The sequence below is a fragment of the Rousettus aegyptiacus genome, unplaced genomic scaffold (assembly GCF_014176215.1).
Source record: "Rousettus aegyptiacus isolate mRouAeg1 unplaced genomic scaffold, mRouAeg1.p scaffold_m13_p_12, whole genome shotgun sequence".
Lineage (NCBI taxonomy): Eukaryota > Metazoa > Chordata > Mammalia > Chiroptera > Pteropodidae > Rousettus > Rousettus aegyptiacus.
Genome location: NW_023416287.1, coordinates 65835562 through 65860772, shown reverse-complemented (window position 1 = coordinate 65860772; position 25211 = coordinate 65835562). Strand labels below are relative to the sequence as shown.

General features: G+C 35.3%; 1 protein-coding gene across 23 annotated transcripts in view; it reads right to left on the bottom strand.

Annotated features, from left to right (window-relative positions):
• Nucleotides 1-25211, bottom strand: part of DTNA (dystrobrevin alpha) — a 330024-nt gene that overhangs the window by 230158 nt on the left and 74655 nt on the right. For 2 of the 23 annotated variants that reach the window (XM_016153939.2, XM_036229940.1), the window contains exon 1: nt 10925-15989. The exons of 11 other annotated variants lie outside the window; for them this stretch is intronic. The gene's annotated coding sequence lies outside the window, so the exon portion shown is untranslated. Of the gene's footprint in view, nt 1-10924; nt 15995-25211 lie in introns of those variants that run through there. 10 more of the 23 variants (XM_036229936.1, XM_036229949.1, XM_016153943.2 and 7 more) reach the window with 8 other exon arrangements.

Below are 25211 nucleotides of genomic sequence, written 5' to 3'. Positions count from 1 at the left end.
TTAAATTTGTTGTACTGAAGTTTCAACTATATCAAATAGATTTCTAAAGAATTAAAGTAAAAAAATCCGAGAGCCCTCCAGTGGTCAAAATAATAGATGCAAATAATCACAGTTATTTACTTGATATTTCTCCCTCCAAAGAAAACATTTCAGTCTTATTTTTAGAACAATGTGTGCTTTGATTACTTTCTTATCTTATTATTATATTACATATATTTTTTTTAGTACTACAGCAAAATAGATGGTTATCCAAATCATTTAAATAAACCACAGAAAACAGCAGCCCAAACCACCCATTTATCAATGAAAGATTCTGAGTAGTCACTAGAATTAAATTGAGGGGCAATCCTAAATCTTGTCCAGATATGAGTAATTGAATTCCTTCCACTGCAGCCATTGAGAGACATGTGGCTGTATATTAAAAACAAAAAAAACACTCAAGATAAAGAAAGGATCCAGTCAACCTGAACTGTGTCTGCTACTTCTGTGTTCCCAGGAAGCACAATTGTATTTTAATGTGTATATTCCTAGACTTGTAAAAGCACTGTGTATGTGTATCTAAATTGTAATTTTGATGGTTTGCATAAAAAATGTGTTAGATTCTCATTTAGCAAATGCATATCTAACTAAGCCAGACGGCAGCACTTATATTTCCTTCATCTCTTTTCATCAGATTACCAGTATTGTTTTGGCAGAGGGCCTGGAGTGATGTTTCTGTCTTGAAAATTATCAAGCTCTAGCATTTACTGAAATGCTGCAACACTGATTGGTGAGGGTATTTTTTGTTTGTTTTAATTAAATTCTGATATTACCTTCTTTTTTAGAAAGTAAACCTTGTTTTAAAAATTCCCATATACATTTCGAGTCATACATACAGTGTCCAATATTATAGGATTAAGATTCTTTTCTGCAGACATAGAACAATATATTTCATTATTATTTCCTAAAATCTTTATAGACTACCTGTAAAAAATCCATGCTTATTAATTTTAATAGCAACACCAGAGAAGGAATGCTAAAAAAAAAACTTATGCCCTATAATTTAATTTCTTACTGAGAATTTTTTTGCTTGCTTTTTAAATGTTTTAAACAGAAAGAAAATGTTCAGTTTTCTCTTTCATAATAGTAATGTATGCAGACTTACCACTTTAGTCAATGTTCCTAAGTTAGGGCGGGGGTGGGGGCAGGGAAAGGCAAATTCAGTTAGTGTCTATGAATGACCTTCAAGAAATTCAGCCTACTGCAAGAAATGTTATGGGTAATTTTCAGAAAGCGTACTCTCATGGAGTAAGTTATTGCCTAAGACAAAATTGGGCTTTTCTGGAGGCTACATTCTTGGGCATGTCTTTGAGGCCACTGGGGTACCATACAGGAGACTGAAGCAATAATTTACCCTTGTGCAATGAAAAATATAATGTAACTTGCACACCAGGATCCTCTGCCTCATTAAGTTAAACACTTCCCTCATGTCATTTTAAAGGAGATTATAGTACTGTAAATCTAAGTAACTTAGATTTATGTTCTGGTGTCTGGTAAATGGTTACACAGGATATTTGTCAGCATTCCAAATGTTTTAGGTGCGAGGCAATTTCAGAATGTAGGCAAAACCGACTTCAAAATTTGACAGACAAAAGACAGAGACAGAATTGCAAAGGAGCAGCCCTGCAATGCTGAGAAGAGATATTCAGATCCTGCTGCATGAATTTTTAGAGGTGTTGCTGATATCATTATGGTTTCTGAATCTTATTATAACCCCAGGCAAAAATATAAACAAAAATCAATCAGAGAAAAAGTGTGTGCAAAGAATTTATGCCACTCACACTTTTAATTGAAGTGATTTCTCCATGGTGCAGAAAGAAGAGAGATTCCCTAAATAATTTTCTTTTAAAAATGTATTGATTTACCTCTTTTAAAATGGAGAGAGGAGAACCGAAATGCTGATAAATAAAAAGCAGAATGATATTGCCAGAGTGGACAAGGTAATGAAAGTACACATGCTCCCTGTCACACATAACCTCCCAGATGCCTATAACTACACCTAATATCTAGGATTTTCTTTGAATAGAGTTGCTAATGGTATAAAAGTTAATGGAACAATTGGTCCATTTTAAGTGGTCACAACAGTTAATTGAGTACAACACACATTCTAAAGAAAAACATGAACATTTTGTTATTAGTCTATTATCTCTTGTTACACAAAAAAACCTCCCATAGATAGTATCTTTCATAGAGTATCTTTTGAAACCCAAAAGTTTATTTTTCCTTTCTAAGCTTCAAAAAATTTGAACTTAAAGGAGGTAGACAAAGAAAAAAAATCAAGCAACAGATGCTGAAGATGACTTTTCACAAGGTCTTTGTAAAGGAAGGATAACTAAGTCTAATAAATCGATATTCTAAAATAGAATAACAGTTTTAGCGTTTTGACTGAAATGGGTAAAATGGTACCAATCCTTTTGAATTCTGGGTTCTGATGAACATAGCTGGTCTCCTTATCAGTGGCTGTATCACAAATTATATGCCTCAATAAAATTAAACAAATAATATTGAATGACCTATCAGTTTAAAATTTGATTTCTGTTGGTATTTAAAATCAATGTCATTTATCAAGAGAATACAAAGTTCCCAAAAGTAAAAATATTTTTAAAAGTCCTTTAAAATTCTAAGCTTTACATTATCAAAGTATTACAAACTACCATATTATCAGAATTTGTTATTGATACAATTAACAAGGAATGATTTAAACCAGAATTTACCAAGTATGTTAAAATGTGTGTTAAAAAATGAGAGATGTATACACACATGTGTATATGCATAAAATATCAATATATGTTAATGTGTATTATATTTGTATATTCAAATTATATATATTCACATAAGCTTGAGAAAAACTGGGTTAAAGATAATCACACATGTCTCTTTAGTGTGAAACTTTAACAACCTTTAATGCTAATGGTTGCCTAAATCTCCAAGAGAGGAATACAGTTTGCATATAACACTCCCCAAATTCATTTCAGCCAGGATACTCATCTTTTTTTAATTCCATATAGCATTTCCTGGAATTATTGCTCCTACGAACATAAATTGGATTTGCTGATTTATATTAAAACCCAAAAGACCTTAAATTATTGGCTTAATAATTTTTCACCTTTTAAGTGTCTCATTAATCTTTGAATTCCCCAGTTTTACCTTGTTATTACTTAAAACTAAATGCAAAGCAAAAAGTAGAGCATACGAGTGATGGAAATGCTATTCAAAACTATGCATATCTCATAGAAAAAGACATAGGAACTAAACTCAGGGACCTTGGGCTTAAAGAGGATTTTATGAATTTGACCTGAAAGGCAAGGGAAGTAAGAGCAGAAATAAATAAATGGGACTATGTCAAAATAAAAAGCTCTGTTCAGCAAAAGAAACCATCGATAAGATAAAGAGACAACCATATGAATGGGAAAATATATTTGCAAGCAACACCTTCAATAAGGGCCTAATATCCAAAATACACAAAGAACTCATACGACTCAATAACAACAAAAAAACAAACAATCCAATCAAAAAATGGGCAGAGGACCTGAACAGACACTTCTCGCTAGAGGACATACAAATGGCCAACAAATATTTGAAAAGATGCTTAACATTGTTAGCTATTAGGGAAATGGAAATCAAAACCACAATGAGATACCATCTCATACCTGTTAGAATGGCTATAATCAACATGACAAGTAATAACAAATATTGGTGAAGATGTGGAGAAATAGGAACCCTCATACACTGCTGATGGGACTGCAAATTGATATACCCACTATGGGAAGTGGTATGGAGGTTCCTCAAAAAAACTAAGAATTGACCTACTGTATGATCCAGCAATCGCTCCACTGGGTATTTACCCCAAAGACTCGAAAATGCATATTTGAAAAGATATTTGCATACCAATGTTCATAGCAGCATTATTCATAGTGGCCAGGACATGGAAGCAAGCAAAATGTCCTATGATAGATGATTGGATAAAGAAGCTATGGTACAAATAAAAAAGGAATATTACTCAGCCATAAGAAGAGATGAAAGATTGCCATTTGCGACAACATGGAGGGACCTTGAAATAATCATACTAAGTGAAATAAGCCAGACAGAAAAGGTTGAAAATCACATGATATCACATAGGTGGGATAGAAACCTAAAAGCAACAAATGAGCAGGACAAACAAACAGAGACTCATGACTAGTGGTTACCAGAAGGGAGGGGAAAAATTAAAAAATAAAATGTTAAAGAAATTATGTATATATAGTATGAAAAAAATAAACTGGCAATTAAAAAATAAGTAAATAAGTAAGTAAATAAGTAAGTAGGTAAGTAAATAAATAAATACATAAAACTAGGCATTTCTAATGTATAACATAGATCATTATTCCTGTGTGGCATCTTCCCTAAGCTTAGTTCTTTTACTTTGCCTCTTGAAAATAGGGCGGGCTGGGGATTAGAATTCCATTCAATTACCCTTTTCTCCATTTCTGTGCTGCTACACATGATCAGTTCTTAGGGATGGAAAGTGTTACCATTTGGTATCTGCTCCCTACATCCCATAGGAACTGCTTTATCGGAGTCTCTTTTCTCTTTCCCAAACTGCTTCTGGGCAGGACTCTTTGAGAGAGAAGTGTGAAGACTGGTAAAAATGCTAGGATTCCAAAGTACTGGCAAAGCTGTGGTAGGATAGGTCAAATATATTTTGGAAATGGCAAAGATTTAGAGAACCAAAAAGTCTCAGGGGGAATGAGAGTCGAAGGATGTAAACAGACAAAAGTCAGCAGCATTAGATTGAGGATAGCTTGCCTACAGGTTATCATGTATGGAGAAATTACTGTTCACAGGTATATAGGACTTTTACTCGAAATCTCTCTTCTTCTGGGGGTTTGGAGTTGTCCATCATCCATTAGTGTGGAATTCATTAGAGTTCTTCATAAATATTTTAGCCCCTTCACTTTCAAGACGTGTTAGGATTGTATTCCTCACCCAAATATAGTTAGATGTGAACCTGTGGTATGCTTCAACCAAGGAAATGAGAGTATAAGGAGAATGGATTATTTGTCACCTCAGGAGACCAAATGTAATATATATCTGGAGTACTTCATATGTCTGCATCTTAATTTTATCATACATAGAAGAAAATAACAACATATGTTTCTTATCTACAAAACAGTATGAAACATTGGATGCATCTTAGAAGAGAATTGCTACACTTATCTGAGGTGTTAAAAACAACATCTTTTATGTAAATGTTTCTACAAATGTGTAGTAATGAACAGTCTAAGACTAGGAAATTCATATGCATTAGAAGATAAATTTAATTCGAAATTAATCTACATCTTTTAATAAAATTAGTAAAGGCATCTGTATTCCTCAACTATGATTAATTCAGTGGATTCATCTTTCAACACTCATAAATTTGTGTATTACCACACTACATAGGAACAGGATATAAAAAGTAATGAGAGACTAAAAAAGGAAAATAATAAAAATAACTCTCTTGCTCTCTTTAAAATACAAAGAGCTTTACAAAGCTTTTGTGATTCAGAGTGTCTCTGAGTCATCTTTACACCATATATATTTTGCAAGAATGCAAAGTCCAGCTTTATTTGTGCAAATAAGTGTACTTTTATTTAATAGTAAGATACAACAAAATTTCCTATTTGACAAAAATACATGTTCTTCTTAATTTTTTTTTTTAAAATTTGTGCAGGTCTCTAAGCTATTTTATAATGAAACCAGTATTGGCTAACTATGGGAGTTAAAGTAATTAAACTAATCTCAAGACTATTCTAATATTTGGCTTTCCGAGAGGAAAACACTAATTGCTGAAAAAAAAGACAAAGAGACTTTTTAAACAAGAGTGGAGATAAGCACAAATAAGTTAAGAATATAAATTAAATAATAATACAAATATTTAAAAAAATTAAAACCATTGTTTTAACACGACACACCTCAGTGTTAGTGTTCAATGAAGGAGGCTAAATAATTTCATTGTGCAGCACAACTAAGGCGCAAGGTAGGAGCTGGACAGAGATTTGTTGAATTATTAAGACAAAGTAGCTCAGCTACTTGAAAACTACAATTTTAAGTCAGCCAGTTTTCAAGAGTCTAGTACTAGTTTATCAGTGAGGCAAAATGGAAAAGGTTAATACGATATTTTCATATTTCGTGAAGGCAAATTCTGGGTTTTCATCTAAATATTGACTTTGAACATTTGATTATATTCATAGTTTTTTTAAGATAAATTTTGACCCTATCCATATTGGGGATTTTATCTTTGTGGAGGTCTGAGAGCCCTGTTTGAGAAAAAAAATATATAAATAAGCCAAGTTTCTTATTTTTCTAAATCTCAGAAGTTAGCATATCAAAGGCCTATAATAAATGAATGAAAAATTTATAAATGATCTGAGAAATATAAAGTTAGTTAAATAATCTTAAAATGTATAAGCTATATTTCATCTTCCTCTGGTCCCTATATTCAATTTTTAACAAGTAAATGTAGGGTTTTTTTTGTTTATTTGTTCATTTTGTGTGTGTGTGTGTGTGTGTGTGTGTTTTACTTAGTATCACTAAATGAGGTTAACATTGCTCATCAAGGCCCTAAAAATTAAAAAAAAAATTTTTTTGCCAACTTTAAGATTAAGTTCATAATGTCATCACAAAAGCAATCAACTGCTTTCCACTTATCACCACCCTGTGATTTTAAAACAATCCAATGTTTTCTGATATTTCAGATTCAGATTGTGTGCAATGAGATCATTTTAATTTAGTTGTGTTGATTGACTTTTTCCATTTGTGCTATCTAGCATTATGGACTAGATCTGTTGAAATGTCAGTTTTCCAACTCTACGACTTTCTTTTTGATTATAAATCTCTGATAATATATAGCTAATTTATCATTATTTAAACTTTTATCACCTCTCTTGTCATCACAATCAAGTTATATAGTCTCATCTGGCAAAAACAGAAATAGATAACCTCTTTCTCTACAAAATGGCAATAACCAAACAAACATATTTTTAACTGATTCTATTTGACATAGAGGACCATTAGTGATCATTATTCTTGAAAAAGAGTCTAAAGTCAAAGAATAATGATGTTTAGAAAGAAAAGGAATAGAATTGTTGAGGAATACTTCCTCAGAATAGTAATTTGTTCATTACTTAAAACATGTATTGATTGAATGGTTTCTATGTGTCAGTTACCGAGAATACAAAAATAAGTAAGACACAAATCCTGCCATCCGGGGTTCTTAGAATAGTGAGTGAGCTACACAATTAAAGAAAGTACATTGAAGATAACTTATGAGATCAAACTTGAAGAATTAGGTTTTACCCACAAAGAAGATGAGCAATGGTCATTCTGGGCCAAAAATTTTAAAAAACAGGAGGTAGACTAGCACAAAGGTATGCTAGTGTACGGAATATACTGAAGGGAGCAAGTATGTGTCATTAAAGTGTTGTTTATAACCAATGAAGTACTGGAGATGACATTAGAGAAACAGATTGAGGCTGTGTGACCGGCCTTTAAGACATACTAAAGAATTTGATTTGAAGAGTATGGTGAGCCACTAGAGATTTTTAAGTAGGGAAGCAATCCATTCACGTCTATGATTTGTAGAAGATAGGTGTGTTGGTGCTAGTGTGGGAGATGTGTTGCGGGGGGAGGGGTAGGGACTAGACTCAGGAGAACTGGGAGACCACAGCGATACTCAAGTGAGACGATGAATACCTGAACCAGAGCAATTGCGAAGAGAATGGAAAGGAAGGAATTTATTTCAGATAATTCTTTAAATCTAGTGATACTGGATATAGGCCAAGAGAAAGCAAGAAGAGTCAAGGTCAACAGCTGAGAGCCGCTGCAGTGGGGGAGGATTAGAGAGACTAAAAAGATTACTAAGGAAAGGGGCCAGCTAGGGACAAATAAAAGAACTGTTAAGTATTGTTGACAACTTAAATAAGGTTGGAAAACATGAATCTTCTGATCAGCATACATTTGCAAATTTTTCCAAAAAAACCTACACAGATCAGGTCACAACTAAAAAATAAAATCAGAAAAAAACCCTGAAATTATCAATGATAACAGCAGACTGCCTGATATCTTCTCTAGAATGAGTAATGTGGGCAGAAAAAAAAGATTATAAAAGCAGTAGAGTGAATTTCCATTTCTGGTAACAGTAATAAGATAACTTGGATTGACAATCTCACTGAGGTAACTAAAAATATTTAAAATATAAAAACAGTAAAGAGCTAATAAGAGGGTAAAGACTTTGCACATGGAAATTAGGGGAAGACCAGAATTCAGAGAAGAAAGCTCATCTTTGAAAGCTTTTGCCCTTAGGCATGTGAATATCAGCAAGGAAAGATGTGAGAAATCAACTACACTTTGGGCAGCCTTTATGGGTTTCCTGAGAATGTCAAAGTCAGTGGTCCTTTGGTTAATAAACTAACCAAACTTAAACTTGAGATCTCAAAAGTCCGTAACATCCATCAGGGTAGGAGGGAACCCAAAATAAGCCATTCCTCATGCAGATCTGCTGCCTTGTTTCTTGCATAGGAGTGATTCGGGGAACCTCGGTGTTGCTTTGACCAAGGTGACTCTAGTCTGACATTGCCCCCAGGTTCCCGGCAGAAGCAAACCATAGTCCTTTCTGGAGGAAAACATTATCACCACTAGGTCTCAACTTATTCTTACAGATAATTTTAAAATATATTCCAACAGGTAGTCAAGGATATCCAAGCAATCAAGAAAACAAGATACTATGAATGAGAACCGACAGGAACAAGAATTTTAGAAACAAATCCAGTAACACTTGAGATATTAGAATTAGCAGATACACATTATATAACAGCTATATTTACAATATTCAAAGAAATAAAATCCAAGCTTGACAATTTCAGCAGGGAACTAGAAACTATGAGTGACATAATAGTAGCAGAGAAACATTTGTTTGCCTCCTTTCTCGTCAACAGTATTTGGCCACATAGTTTAAAATTTTTATATGTTAGAATTAAAAACTTTTATATTCTTTTGACACATGGAAAACAAAACAAACCCCAAACCCATAAACCTAAAATAATTCTATTTATATTTATAATTCAATAGGAAATATATTAGTTAAGTAAAAGGTAAATCTACATGTGTTTGCATGTGTATATGTGTGTGTAGTGAGCACACATGCGCATGCACTCATAAATTTCTTGAAAACACTTATGATATGCGAGGCTTGCTCCTGTCAATAGTTCAGGATACAGCTGGGTAAAGCAAGGAGAACAGGTGTTCAATGTCACCAGGGAAAATTTTCAAAGGTACCAACCACTTGCAGAGAAATGAAAATTAATTGCAACTTTTACAACCTAACGGGTTAATTATAAGTATTAGGGAAGGTTAACTATGATTTAACAAAATTGCCTATACAGTTTGGAGGTTAAGTATTTATCTTGAACTGCAAATATTACTAACTGACTTAGTGCATTGACTTTAAAACACTCTACAGTCAGATTCTTCTTTGAAGATAGGTCTTGACTGCAAGAAAAGGAGACTACTGAGCAGTGATGTTCATCAGGGTTCCAGAGGGAGGAAGGCTGAAGGAGGAGAAAGAATGCGGGCAAAGTAAGGACGGAAGGAACATGAAAACTGAGCTCTGCCAACTTTACATTTTGTTTGGTTTTGCTGGATTATTCAGTAGTTGTAAAATCAAGTGGCTCTATCAATATAATGCTCATTTTTCATTTTAGAAGGGTAATGCAGTATATTTTTTATTCTTATCAAAGTTGAGTGAAACGTCCATATTAAGTCATTCATTCTTTGTGCCTAGTTTAGCCAACTTAGTTCATTAGAATTCGGTCTATTTAGCAGAGGAAAAAAAAAACTGGCCAGTTGCATTTAACAACTGCTCAGCCTCACACTTTGTAATAAGAATGTCAGCAGATTTAGTTTCCCCATATAAAGTAGAATTTCCAATTCACACCATGTACTCTGTGACTATTATGGACAGTATTTATTCTGAAGGAATGCTGTGCAAGTTTGGAAAAGTCGTCTCTAAAAGCAGAGCAGAGAGGTCATTTGACAAAACAAGAAACCAAACCTATACATGGTCAAAACATGAAGGGAACTAAAGTTTGTCATTCTTTTTTTTTTTAAAGAAAAAGTTCTGAAATTCTTAAAACAGTCAACACAGTGTGGCAACAGCAAATTAGACAACTCTTTCCCTCCTCCACTTGCAAGCTCTGGATAATCAGAACACCTCCCTTCACTTAGCAAATACCAGCTTTTTGGGGGAGTAGGAGAATCTGCTTGGAATTAATGAGGTGATACCAAAAAATAACTCCTATTAATAAACTGTTCTCTTCAATGGAAAATTGCCTATTTTTTTCTCTCTTTTTTTAAAAAGAATATCTTCTAAAGGTTCTGTATTTACTTTAGATCACCTTTTAGACTACTTCTTTTTCCCTTTTTGAAATATTTTTCCTTTCTTCATTTTTTTTTTTTTAAATTAGGAAGTGCCATAGCGCCATACAAGGGAAATAGCTCCATCTCATAACAATACAGTTGCATCCAGTGGCATCACAGACACAGTAACATTCAGTCTGTGTAGTGACATATAACTACTGACCCTGTAATTCAATAAATGCAGGGTGTTTAAGGAGGAGTTAATAGAGAGGAAAGTAAGTAAGGGTAAGAAGTTACAGATATGCAAGGTAAATTTCAAAACTAAGCTGAAGTACTCTATTTCTTTCTGCTCCACAAAATGTAAAATGCCAGATATCTTGAGAAAGGTAAGAAAGCACAACATTGGAAAATCTTCATTATCACTTTTCCATTCACGCAATTAAAAAAAGGAAAATTCGACATTAACGTTCCCAGAGAAGAGATGCGCCTTAAAACCAGTCTTTTCACTTACCCTAGAGTATGCACAGCAGGGTCTCTTAAATCCCTTTAATTCCAGTACATCCAGAACATTTATGGATTCTTAGCACATTCACTTAAAGAACAAAAGTTAACCAAACTATTCCTACAGCAGAGATCATAACAGATCTCTCTGAAATTCTAGGGAGAGATATGAGTTTAAAATCCAGCTTCTAGATCCTGGTGTATACTGTGTCTATCTTTAACTTGAAAATGATTTGGTTTCACATTCCACTGAAGTCCCACTGGCACATGCCTTTGGTAAACTCACCAATGGCAGGCTTTCAAACGTCCTCCCTTCACCCCCTCCTCCCTCAGACTGAGCTTCCGCTGTTACATCTAACGCTGGTTTACTTAGCTGTCTCTTTACCTGTCTCCGCGTGGGTAAAAGGAGATGCTTTCATTGATGGCTATTACGGAAACACTTGGAAACTGAAGATCAGCCAGGAGGACTCACTGTGCTTTCCCCTGTCATTCCCTCCCCCTACTGACTGCCAGAAACCAACTGACTTCCAAACTTGGCTGTCTGAAAAAGAATGTTCTCTGATTGGCATTCCTGGAAGCAGAAAGCAAGGCAGCTCAAGTTTTATTCTGTTACTCAGCATGAAAAACTCCCCAGGTATACGTAATACAAATAAGTAAGTGTTCTGCATTTTTCCCTAACTTTGAGGAGAATAGAGCAAATATTTGGGGGCATTACAAATACTTTTGTTGTCACAGAGCATTTAAGTTTCAATAGTCACACATAATTTTACCACGAATGGCTATGAATACAGTTAAAAAGTGAAATGACAAATCTTTAGTTAAAAATTGAATTTCCTTATTAATAAATGAGTTGGGTCCCATTAGAGGAAGAAACTGCCTGCTTGACAGTTTTCTGGAGAGCAACTGTAGCTTTTCTGTGAGAGAAAAATCTTGCTTACAAAATAGTGAAAACACTGATTTCGATTGTCCTATATTATGTATTGCAGACAGTAGGAGGAAAGAGAACAAATATTTCTACCTTGCTGTCAAAACTTTTTTCCAAGACAGTCTTGCAACTGAGGACTGGGAAAGAAATTGTGCGTGCGTGCATGCGTGTGTGTGTGTGTGTGTGTGTGTGTGTGTGTGTGTGTGTGATATACACATACCTTAAAGGAGAGAATATAACTGAATGGAAATGAGAAAAAAATACGTTTCATCAAATAAAGTCTGACAAGAATTAATGATGTGGGTTCCCTTTAAATCATTAAATAAACTTGTGTTTAATATTTATTTAATGGTCACTGAGGTCTAAAGATCTACTGCTGAAAATAATTTACCTCGTTATCATCAAGAGTGAATTTATTACATGCAATTTTATAGATTAGACAACTTCTTGAAAGGTCTGATTAAGGACTTATAATTTCAGTAATCAAAGAGACCACAACCCCAAGCATTCTGGGGTTTCCAAATCAGCTGGCTGTGGCTGCCAACTCTAGGCAACTGTAGGCTGGCAGGCTCAGGGTAGTGGTGTGGCTGCAGCTGCTCCCTGAAACTTGTACAGACATCTCGAAACTATTCAATGGCAAAAAGTTAGCTCTAAAAAGAAAGCTTTTTCTTTGTTTATTTGTGGTTGGTTGTAAATCTTCTGTTCTAGGTGGTCTTTTACCACATCTAGAACAAATCATTTTAGGGACCCATGAGTGAAAACATAATTAACCGGCGCCATATTACTAATTTATTTCAGTGATATTTTGATGTCCCATATAGGCTGGGATCTTACCAGCTTGCTCACTCTTTAACCTGTTACTTGATATCAAAGAAGGAGGAAGTGAAGGAAGAAACTTTCCTTACTCTTATTCCCAAAGTTTGGCGAATATTGTCAAGGCTTTATAGAGTGATAGATAAGGGCGTCCAAATGCCTTCAGAAATAAATAGAAAGACAGACTCACCCAGAGAGCAAGCGTGCCTGTCCCTGAGTTTCTTCTTCCCTCTTTCACAACCCTCCTCCCCAAAGCTAACAGATGGCGTCAAAACACATGTGAACTAAGCAGAGTGGACAGAGTTGGCGGCAGGCCATCTGGTTCTCATTCAGCCACACTATTCACTCATGCTGTACTCGGAGTGGACAGTAGCACATAACTGACACTCAAGAAATGTTTGTTGAAACTGATGAACTGCTTGTATGTTTTAACCTATGGAAAATGGTTATATTTTGGCTCACATTTTAGATAAATATAGTTTGCATTTTTCTTAATAATCTTTTTCATAAAAAAGTTGTCTCTTTTCAAGCCATTAACCAAAAGATTATATGGAAGGTATATTAGGTACTGTGTACCTTCGCTAAAGCCCTGCCTCCAAATATCATCATGTGTTTTGTGTCTGTTTGAGTGAATATTGTTAAATTATTTTTGTTGATTTTGTTGGCTTCCAAGAAAAAGAGAGAAAAAAGGAAATGTTATATCTTTGCAATATTTCACATAACTAGTAAGCTACAATAATTTTCTTTACTGAATTCTTATCATCCATCCCTTACAGTGCAACATTCATTAATCAAATATCTTCTTAAGTTCCCAATTTTATCCCCCCTTATATTTCATCTGTGCCAATCATGGAAATTCCAGAACAGTCTGCAACAGTAGTAGTAGTCCAAACTCAAGGTTGACTGAGCACGATGAGAATATTTTTCTTCCTTTTTTTCCCCCCTAATCTTCATAAGGCAATTGATAAGATTTATAGTGGCTAGAACTTAGTATTTATCATGAGTAAATGTTATTTTTCTCTTTCATAAGCACTAACAAAAGAGTTAGGATTTGATCAGAAAAATAGCTTCCAGGGCTTGCTTCCAAAGAAAACTGGGCATGTAACTGGCAAATCAAGTACCCTTGATTTATCATGAACAAGCAGTTAACCTCTGCACCATTCTCCAGGAATAGGCTGTGTTTGCACAGTTCTGTGGATGGCAAACGCTGGTAGCAGGTTCCTTGCAGAGGTGAACAATGTGTTCAAACTCAGGTCTTAGCAGATCTGTGAGGCATCCACGTTTATGAAGATTCTGGTCATCGAAAAACAATGACACTTATTTTTTTCTTCACTGTGGTCCTTCAGAGACAGGCATAAGGGATATTCTCAGGTGATGGTTTTGCAGATGATTTTGTCTTCTGCATAGCATTTATTTTTTGGAAGCATATACTATTTGCTATAGACTGAATATTTGTGTCCCCTCCCTCCCAATTTGTATGTTGAAAGACAACATGGTATTTGGAGGTGGGGGCCTTTGGGAAATGATTAGGTCGTGAGGATGGAGCCCTCATGAATAGAATTAGTGCCCTTATAAAAGAGACCCCAGAGAGCTCCTTTGTTCCTCCCATGATGAAAGCACAAAGCAAAAAGACAGCCACTTATGAGCCAGGAAACTGGCCTTCAAAAGGCATCAAGTGTTGGAGACTTAATCATGGACTTCCCAGCCTTAAGAACAATAAAAAATAAATTTCTTGGGTTAATAAGCCACACAGTCTATCATATTTTGTTATAATAGCCTCAATAGACTAAGACACTATGCATAAATGATGTTTTTCTGGGGGAGGGAAGGTAGGTGACTTAAAGTAGAAAAACTGTATATAAACATTAGAAAACAGATATGGAAGGGAGCCAAAACAGCAGCATACTATGTATAATCTTATTAAATGCTAATTAATTTGAAAATTGCATGAAATATACACCCGCTGTTAATGCCTATGGCATAAAAATAGCCCTAATTATGGAAAGGGCCATATGTATAAAAATACACATCATAACATCATGCCTGGTAGAGAAAAGCTAGGAATGATGACAGTTTTGATGACAAGAGACATGGGCTAATGCTTAGGTTAAAAATCATAGTATATAGATATATACACATCATGATTTCAACTATATTGGAACATCTGTGGTCACCAGAAGGAAAATATTGGCTAGAAGGAAACCTATCAAAATGATTTGTGGATATACAAACACACACAAAATATTCAAGTAAGAATAATTTCAGCCTTACTTTCCTCCTTGTCTTTGAAGAGGCATCTCTATTTCTCCTCTCTGGGTCTGCTGTCCTGCAGGTGGGCTGTTGCGAGGGGAATGGGAGGGGTTTAGGGAGGCTCTCCAATATGGAAGGAGACACGGAAAAGGCTTAAAGGGGCTTATGTTGATTTTAAGAAAGGTCATAAAGGAAAATGCCCAAGAAAAGAATGATTTTAAAGGAACCAGGGAGAACAAGGAAAGAAAGTGGAGAACAAAATCTGACACACTTAGAAGTGGAAACCAGACCATAAGCCAGACTGGGGAGCAGCTATTTTAATGAGGTTATTTGGAGGAGACCAAAGTCTGAAGGCGGGGTTTAGGATGTTTGGCCCTGGGATATCTGGCTGTGTGTTTTGTGATTTCTTCTCATGAGACACTTCAGATAGATTTTTCCTCTCAAGATCTGATAGTGTCAAATTCGTGTCTTTTGGACACTTCATAATATTGACATGGATCTTAAAATCTATAGATACATTTTGTTACACAAACATTCTTGAAAAGTTACTGCTAATTATTTTATCCTGTTGTGGTTGCTAAAATTGGTTTTCTTTGCTATGGGTAAGAAATCCTCCATACCCTTGTCTAAATATACTTTCTTCATCACTTTCCTCTACTTGCATTTCATTTCCTGTATCTCTCTCAAATCCCATGATGGGTATCTCCTACAGCCTCTTGGGCTGAGGACTATACGTAAGAAGACTAACCATATCCATTGACTGGAACTGAGGGATTTCCCTGATGCAGGATACTCAGTGTTAAAATCAGAAAAGTCCCAGGCAAACCAGAATGCATTAGTCACTCTATCTATGTAATCTTTAATTTTTTACATTATATGTATGCTTTTGTAAAAAGGTTGGCCTTTTTATTAAGAGCTGTTTGGCCCAAGTCAAACAATACTCCAAAAATGTAGATTTTCTTTGCTTCTACTCTCTGTCAGCCATGAAACCTGGGACGAGCCATCTCCAAGGGCCACTATTTCCTAATCTCTACATCTCTACAAGGAGAATAAAATAGAGTTGTTGTCAACCTCAAATGAGATGTGCATATACAGTAAGAAAATACAAATTTTATAAAAAGAATAAATCTATATTTTATACTTTATATAAACTTTATATAAAATTATATGTAGCTATTTTTCAAAGAAGCTTTCAGTTATTTTGGATTGAGAAAGAATGGAAACCCACAGAAGCAGTATAACACTTCAAACTGTGTGTATGTTGGTAGGGGTAGGAGGGGAAGAAAGAGAAGGAGAGATCGATATTGGTCGACTAAGGGAATCAAGAGTATCTGTTTCAGCATTTGATTTTTCCCTAAATTAAACTGACCAAGATAAGGATGCTTTGTTTTTGAGAGACTCTATAGCACAGAAAACAATCAATATTACATATTTACAAAAGATATGGATCATTCTCAGTATTAAAAATAAAGATTTTATTTGTATCTTTTCCTTTAAGCTAGGTAGGGGTATTTTTCCTTTGTGGGACCAAAATCAACCCTAATTAGAGCATGATCATAAACATATCCATCACTAGGCAAAACAAGAATATCCAACGTCATCCTAGGGACAGGGAGATACTGCTATTACACCACTTATTTGAACTCTGGCAGCATGTACCATATCTGATGTCTCTTAAGAGTGAGGGTGCAGTTTGGTATGAGAGCAAAACAAAAATGTATTTAATATCATCATTTCAAACCTCTGTAGATTTTCATAATCATACAACCAATCCATATCTGAAATCCAAACAAATGTTTCTATTCTAAGCTTCTTGAGATTTATCAAGAATTAGACATAGGACAATTCTGCTTTGTGTGGTAAAGGAAAATGACAGGTGATAGCCAAACTAGATGAGTCTGGTAATTATTATATTCAGCTTATTCATTTGGGAGCAATTTTTCCCCAGATAATTATATGACTAATGAGTGCTTTTCAAATTTGTTTGTTGGCGTTGTTGTTTTGCTATGAAACCTTTGTTCAAAAGAAGTAGTTAAATGAAACTTAACAATGACAGGCCATAGTTCCTTCAGCAGGAACTTAGGCGTGAGGCCTGGGGCCCAACCTACCCAGCTCCTCTTCCATTAGGCAGTCCCTCCAGAAATACAGGAATCTGAGAACAGCCTGAAAATGACTGAGCTCTAGTACTCACAGCATTCATTTTTTAATGTAACTACTATATATTAAAAAAAAAATCTATGTACTTATTTTAGAAGCCGTATAGAATGATAGAACTTAAAGGAATATCCTTCCCTTGAATTTCAGAGGCAACCACCTTCAATTCTTAATTGTTAATTTTGATGACCATTCTATTTCCAAAATTATATTTTCATATACCTATTTTGTGATTTTTTTCAAGTGCTGATAATATCTACTGGTCTCCTAGCATGAAGATAAAGATTTAGTTCTCATACACACTTCCTCCAGCATGTTTCTCTCTCTCTAACTTCATCCCTGTCTCTCTTTCCTTCCATTCTTCCCTCTCTCTCTCTCTCCCGCACCCACTCTTCTTTCCTTAATCCTCTCAATTTAATTACACACAACAGTTTTAGATAAAGCACTAATTGGTGTTTACATTATTTTGGCGAGATATATATGCTCATATGTAAACCACATGGGATTTATAGTTTCATTGCCCTTATACAGTTTTCTTTTTCCTGATATTGTAGTTGTATCATACATCTATTTGCTTAATTTTCTATGTGCCCATGTTTAGATTTTTTTCAAACTCCCCAAAACATTCCTCTTAATATAGACCAATACATTCATTATTTTTCTTCAGACACCTTCCTCCCCTACCCTAGGCCTTTTTCTGTGGCAATAGTGTACTGAGCTGTCCTCCTGGGACTGCCCTTTGTTTCTCTGCAGTGTTGGGTCCCATTTTCGGAATTCTTTGTTCTCCTCTCTGCTAATGGACTCCCTGATGGGGAGGTAGGGGGAGCCTGTACTCTGGCAGCTTCCTGAGAAAGATGCTTGAAACATACAGTTTTGGAGAACTTGAATGCTTGAAAATATTTTTATTCTCTTTCATTAATTGTCAGCTTGACTTGGTTAAAATGCATTGTTGAGAACTACTTTTCCCTCAGACATTTCAAGGAATTTCTTCACAGTCTTGTAGTTTCTCATGTCGTTATTGAGAAGTCATTCTGTTCCCTGATCCATTTATTTCTTCTTTATCCCTGGTGTTCTAATATCTCATGATGGTATGCTTGGGTGTCATATTGCCTATATCCCCACTGACTGTGTTTAAAACTCAAGGGACTTTTACTTATATCTTCCAATTCTGGAAAAAAATTATATTTCTTTAGCAATTTCTCAGCTCTATTTCTTCTGTCCTTTCATTCTGAAACGACACTCTTTTAAGTTGGATGTTGGACCCCTTAGACTAATCCTGTAATTATCTTTTTTTTTTCTCCATCTTTTTCTGTTGTCTCCCCTCTGGAATAATTTCTCATCTCTCACGTTGAATATGTTATTACTGCTAACATATGTTTAATATCTAAGAATGTTATTTCTAATTGCTCCTTTTTCATAACACCATGTTTTGTTTCATAGACATGATTTTTCTAATATCTATGAGAATAGATATTTCAAGATTTTTTTAAAGTTTCATCTCTTCCCTAAAGTCTTTGTTTCCTTCAATTTCTTGTTTGTTTCTTTGGGTCTCTTTTATGCTAGAGACTTTCTACCACATCTGGTATTCCTTAGTTATCTGCTCAAGTAAAGTTAGGATGTTACCATACTGCAATTAGACAAACTGAGCTTTCACTGAAACACTTTTGGGTAACCAGCTTTCTCCCCACTTGGGTAGTCAAGTATTCTGGAGAAACCCCCCCACTAATGTCCTATCTGGGAGGGACAAACGTGGTTGTCAGTGTCCTGGGAGCAAAGCTGGGTAAGAAGGCTTGGAAGAGAGAAAGGTTTATTACCATTCAGCATGCAGTTTTGCACTTAATCTACCAGACTTCAGTTTTACACATCACCCCCACTTGCTACTGTTTCCAATATTGTTGAGTTTTCAGCCTCTCTAGTTAAGTCTCTCCAGAGAATAATGCCTCCTACCATGTCTCCGCAGGGTGAGAGAGGGGTGGTATCTAGGCTGCACATGGTTGAAAAGGGCATTTCAGAGTCCAACCGGTCTTTTTTTTATCTATCTATCTATCTATCTATCGATCGATCTATCTATCTATCTATCTATCTATCTACCTATCTATCTATTTGTTTAATTATTTATTTTTCCAGCAGCTCTTTTTAAGACTTTCAACCAAGTTCTATGTCCAGCTCCACATCTCATCTTAGCTTCAAAGTCTCTTTTTCCTCCAGCTTTTGAGCTTCCCAGGGTTCTCTAGGGAGCCTCCATGTGCATCTTGTTGGCATCTCCTCTGCAGGCACCTGAGTTTCCACATCTCTGCTTAGCTGAATCAAGTACCACTCATCTATTCCCTTTCCATTTAAAAAAAAAATGTCATCAGCTTTCTGATGTTCTATGTTCTCTCATTTTATTCAGTCTAGTAAGTATTTATTCTTTACCATCAGTATAGGGCTGCTCTGGAGGGCAGAGTGTGAAATTAAGTGCATGTTCCAACCACAAATCTACATGTAATTCTCAACTTCTACTCTTTGGCACTGCTTTAAAAAGGGAATAAATTTGCTGACCTCCCTTGAAAATGATCTCAACAAATTCAGAATTTATTTTTATATAGGAGGAGGCAATATTATAATATTTCATAATTCTCTACAAATATATCCAATGCTAATATGAAAGCTAAATCTCAGTAAAGAATACAATTATTCATATCAGACACAGTGAAGAATGGCATTTAATTAAAATAAAGTTACCTCTTTATTCTGAAATGAGTCGTGGTCCCTTTACATTAAAATTTTCATCATATATAATTATTTAGGAACACATATAATTATAAATAATTTTTTCATATGCAAAAGCTATGTATCTTAAAAAGTAAAAATAAATATCTGAAGTTCTGCCTAAATTATCAATTAAACAATAACTAAGTAAAGATGAGTAAATTATCTTAAAATTATCTTGGCAGTCATTTTGTATTTGCTTTTGGTTGGAATACAATGTAAATATGATAGTGAAGTCATTTTCCTTTTAAGTTGTTATGATCATTCTAATATGAGCCAAATTTGTGTATTTTATTATTTGAGGCTAGCTTTGTCCTTGAACCATTTTATGCATTAGTTCTGTCCCCATCCTGGAGATACTGGTTTTCTAGACATTGTATCCTTTGTCCTTAAGAGTATCCCTTCAATACTGAAGGGAAAATGTATACATCTTATTATTTCTGCATCTATGAGAGTTGACCCTGGGCAAAGGGTTAAAGGTCATCCTTAGGATTTTTTGTTTTTCTTCCACATTTGCCCTCTCTCTCTCTCTACTATGTAATCATCAGCACCGCTCTTAGACCTAGGCAAGCAAGGGGGGAGAAGCGCCCCACCCTGGACTTCACACATCAGAGGAACTCATTAGTCCAGTCTTCCTCTACCTGTGTCTTTCCCCACAGAGCTATGAATTAGAAGAAGACCCAGAGACCCTCTTCCACATCATGCTCTTGGTACTTGGGACCCTGGAGTTCCTTGCTCAAAAGACCTACTTCCAGGTCTGCCTTTTATGGTGGACCTGCCTCTGATAAGTACACCTCAAAGACATAGGGATGGCTGAAGGGTGTTTGTTTATGAGAAAGTGGCTGCAGTAGGTATGAAGTAACTCATCGAATAGCTGAAGACCCAAAGAAACCTCAATAAATTAATTTCCAAAATGGGATTAACCCTTTGCTGTAGAGAAGAATTCTATGGTTTTTAGGACTCCTGAGACATGGTGAGAGGAGGGGCACATTTACCACATTGTTGTAGGGGGGACGTGTGGTGGGAAAGGGGAGGGCAGATGTAAGAATGGCCAGCCCAACTGTTACAAACTTTTAAAAGATACTCTTTCCTGCAGGCTTTCACTGAGTGTTTGGGGGTGGTTAAGATAGGCTAGGGCAGGGCAAAAGAGCTGACAAAGATACCCTCGAGGTAAACAAGGTCTTTACTCCATTCACTGCAGTAGCTGGGAGTCAAGGAAACATCGTGGAGAAAGATATCTTTAGGCCTGGACAGTTGGGGGCTGGAGTCCAAAGGAGAGAGATCTCCTGTGGTTCAGATATGTTGTCAGCTAGGCTAGACATAGAGACATCTCTAGAGCATTGCTAAGCTCAGTCTAGAAAAAGGAAAGTCATATTTCCCTCTTTAATACTTCTAAAGCCAATGGCGAACTGAATTTAACTAAAGTTGTAGCAAAGGCCAGGTTCAGATCCAGTACATATTAGATTCAGTCGCCCTCATCCCCCTGCCAAACACACACATTAGTGGCCTCATAGAGGAAGGTTTGGACCTTTTCTGGGAGTAAATATTATTTACTGCTATGTTTTACCCCTGAAGACCTATATATAATAAAAATTATAGAACAGATGAAGCAAAAAAAAAAAAAAGTGACTTCCCCCAACTAACGAAAATAAAAAATAAGCAATAGAAGCAGACCCTCAGATGGTCCAGATGTTGGACTTAGCAGACAAGGATCTAAAAAAAGCTATGATAAATATGTTAAAAGGATATAATGGAAAAAGTGGGAAGCATATATTAACAGTTAAAGAATTTCAGTAGAGATATGGGGTCAATAAGAATGAACCAAATGAAATTGATAAAATGAAAATAACAGTACTATAAATACAGGATTCGTTCAGTAGTTTGAATAGCAGACTGAACCAAGCAGAAGAAAGGATCAGCAAAATTTAAGACAGGTCAATAAAATCATTCCAATTAAAACATGAGAGAAAAAAAGTGAAGAAACAAAACAGAAAATCTGTGGTTGTAATGCAATGTCCAATGTTCTAACATATGTACAATTGGAGCCCAGAAGACTAGATGAGAAAAAAATGGGGCAGAAGAAATATTTAAAGAAATCATAGGTATTTTCCAAAATCGAAGGATTTCAACCCACGTATGAAAAAAGCTAAGTGATACCCAAGCAGCATAAATGTAATAAAAACTCAGAACAAACAAAACCTAACAACACACTGAGGCATTTTATTATTAAACTGCTGGGAAAAAAAGAAAAACAGTAAATCTTAAAAGCAGTCAGAGTTAAAAAATACATCAAATACAGGAAACAAATGGAGAACAATGTCTGATTTTTCCTCTACAGCATTTAATGTGGTAAGAAAATGCCACGTCCAGAGAGTGATGAAGGAAAGTACCTGTTAATACAGACTTCTCTGTTCAGTAAAAATATCTTTTAATATGAGGGTGAAATAAGACAGGCAAAAGTTCAGAGAATCCATTTCTAGCACAGATGTACCACAAGAGATGAGAAAGGAACTTTCTTCAAGGTGAAGAGAAATTATCCTTGATGGAAGCCTAGATCTACACAAAGGAATGAAAACCACTAAAATGAATAAGTGGATAAATATCTGGGTAAGTATCAAAGACCTTTGAAAAAACGATCTATCTATATCTATCTATCATTTATCTATCTAGTCACATAAAAAACTAATGACTATTTAAGATAAACATGATAATAAATTTCGTTGTTTATGAGTAAATAAAATATATAACAAAAAGAAAATAAAGAGCATCATGTGAGTAAATGGAATTATACTTTTGTAAGTTATTTGGACTGTTCTTTTAATTATATTCTATGAAGGCAGACAATGATAAATTAAAGATGCATATTGTGAACACTTGTTGAATATGACAGATTTCTCTGCTATCCTCGGAGATGGCATAGATGATGGTCACTAGGAGCTATAAATAATGTGAAGGGCAGAAATTGGAGATCACTTAGATGAGAAGCTTTGAAGACATATGTATGTCATCAAGCAAATGCTTCCTACGACCTTTGAAAAAATTAATCAAATATCTAGTAAATTAGCTAGAGAAGATAAAAGAGCTTACATATTATATTGAAACTCATCAAAGCAATTGTGCATCTTTAGGATCAAAAAATGCAAAGATTGAAAATTAGTTTGAAAAGCTTTACAAGAAACTCAGGGCTGAACTGTATCAAGAAAACGAAATAAACCTCACAGGAAATTAACTGTACAGGGAAGAAAGAATTGAGAGAAAGAGGAGAAATGTTCCCCAGAAGATAGGAAGTTCAGTCATGTCCCTGAAGAGCCTCAAATCTATAGAAAAGAATGATTTCCATCTGATTGCACTCTCTATGTAGTAAAAATATCATATTATGACTTGATGAACCAGACCAAAATAATTAAGAAAAATAGGCATTTTTCATGAACAATATAGCACCTAGACACATTTTGAAACGTTAGGGCTGTTTTGGCTTGCCAAAACCTTATTTTCTATAGTTTAAGACTATAGTTAAGTGAGCTTAAGCACAATTTTATTTGTTAAAAAAAAAATGTATCTGCCTTTTCCCCAGTCCTTCACCTGCTCTCATTATGCGTATTACTAGCAATGGCTGTTGCGGTGCCAGCAAACATGGAGCCATGTCTCTGATCTTTTCTTAGGTGAGGTCTGAAAAGTGGGTATTTTAGGCATTTGGAGAGACTGGTAGTGGGAAGGCGGTGGTTAAAAGGTTTTAAGAGGCATTTTTGTTTCTAATATTTTTGCAGTCCTGAAGTCACATAGGTAGCTCTCTAACTGGCAGGCCTTTTTATACATCCTTGGCTGCACCATTCAGCCTTTTAAACAGAAATGTGGAAGCTGAACAAAGGTTGCTGGGTACAAAGCTAATTGTGTATGTGGAATGGGAGCAGAGTAAAAAGGAAGGCAGACCACATATACTGAGACCCTACTACATGCAAAGGAACTTTATAGACGGTCTTTCTCTTAATTCTATAAAATCCTATGACTTCGGAATTATTATTTCCATTTAATGGATTAAGTAACTGAGCATAAGATTTAATTACTTGTCCTTGGCCCTAGAATTAATAAATAAAGGTATATAATTTGATTTTGTATTTGATTCCAAAGCCCTAAATTTTTCCATTGTATTGAGAAATAAAGAGGTTTCCTTTTCAGAGATTAATTGCCTACAGTACTTCCTTGAATCTTGAAGACTTAGTGCTATTTCACTGCAAGGCAACCTCTATGAGTGTGGGAGTTAGATGTCAGTGGGGAGGACTCTTATGGTCTTTATTACCTAAAAATTAGTGGGATTGGTGAAACTGTACCAAGGTTAGACTCTGCAGAAATCAAGAAGAGGGAAAGGCAACCGATGGGAGAGGTGGGATGACATAATCTGGTTTATTTCATAATATCATTTGAGGATATAAGAGTATGGGGTCCTGGAGTGAGACTCTGGGTTCACATTCTATCACTGCCAAGTCTCGCACTGAGTTACATAACCTCTCTATACCTGTTTCTCATCTGCAAAAAAAGATGATAATAATATTGCTCTTATAAAATAGCTGTTGTGAGTACTAAATGAGTTCCTATATGTAAAACAGTTGAAAAGTTGCTTAGCACATAGCAAATGCAATTAGAGTTACTGTTATTATTATCATTATCATTATCATCACTGATAGTAAATATATGAATCAGAATATTCTCTCATTTAATACTCATCTTCACAGCAGTGAAAGCTCACCTAGGGAGCTTTTAATACAACTGTGACTGGGTCCAAAATGGACCAAATGAATCAATCTAATCATTCTTGGGAGAGAGGGATGAGTTGTGAGCACTTGTTTGTTTAAAAAGCCCTCCTAGATTCTAACTTGCAGCCAGGGTGGAGATCTACTTAATATTATCTATTTTTATGGTTTTCCCTTAATATTTCTTATTGAGATTGAGATTAAACTGATCATTTTACTATATATCATGCATCAAAATACCTGATTGAATTTTGATATGATTTCAGGGACTTGTAAAAATGCATTTTATTTCACAGGAAGTTGGTGACCATGCACATTAGCTGCAAGTTTTTATAATAAAAAGAAATATTAGTTCTGTTTTCACTAAATTAATAGAATATCTGACTTTAAACTTAACAACTGCTTCACGACATCTACCATGCCCTGTTTCATTTGTGGGGTGTGTATGTCCCAGTATTACCTATTTTTGGAATATGAGAGGATGTACAAAGTATCAGCTGTGTATAAAACCCACAAAGGGAGAGTGGCACTGAGCAGAATCCTTTGTGGAAAATCAGAGACTAGGCATGGTGTAATCCATCCTATTACCTCAAAGTAACAACAGGATAAAACTCCCGCTAACATCAAAGCAGGCATCTATTAAAAGCACCTCAAAT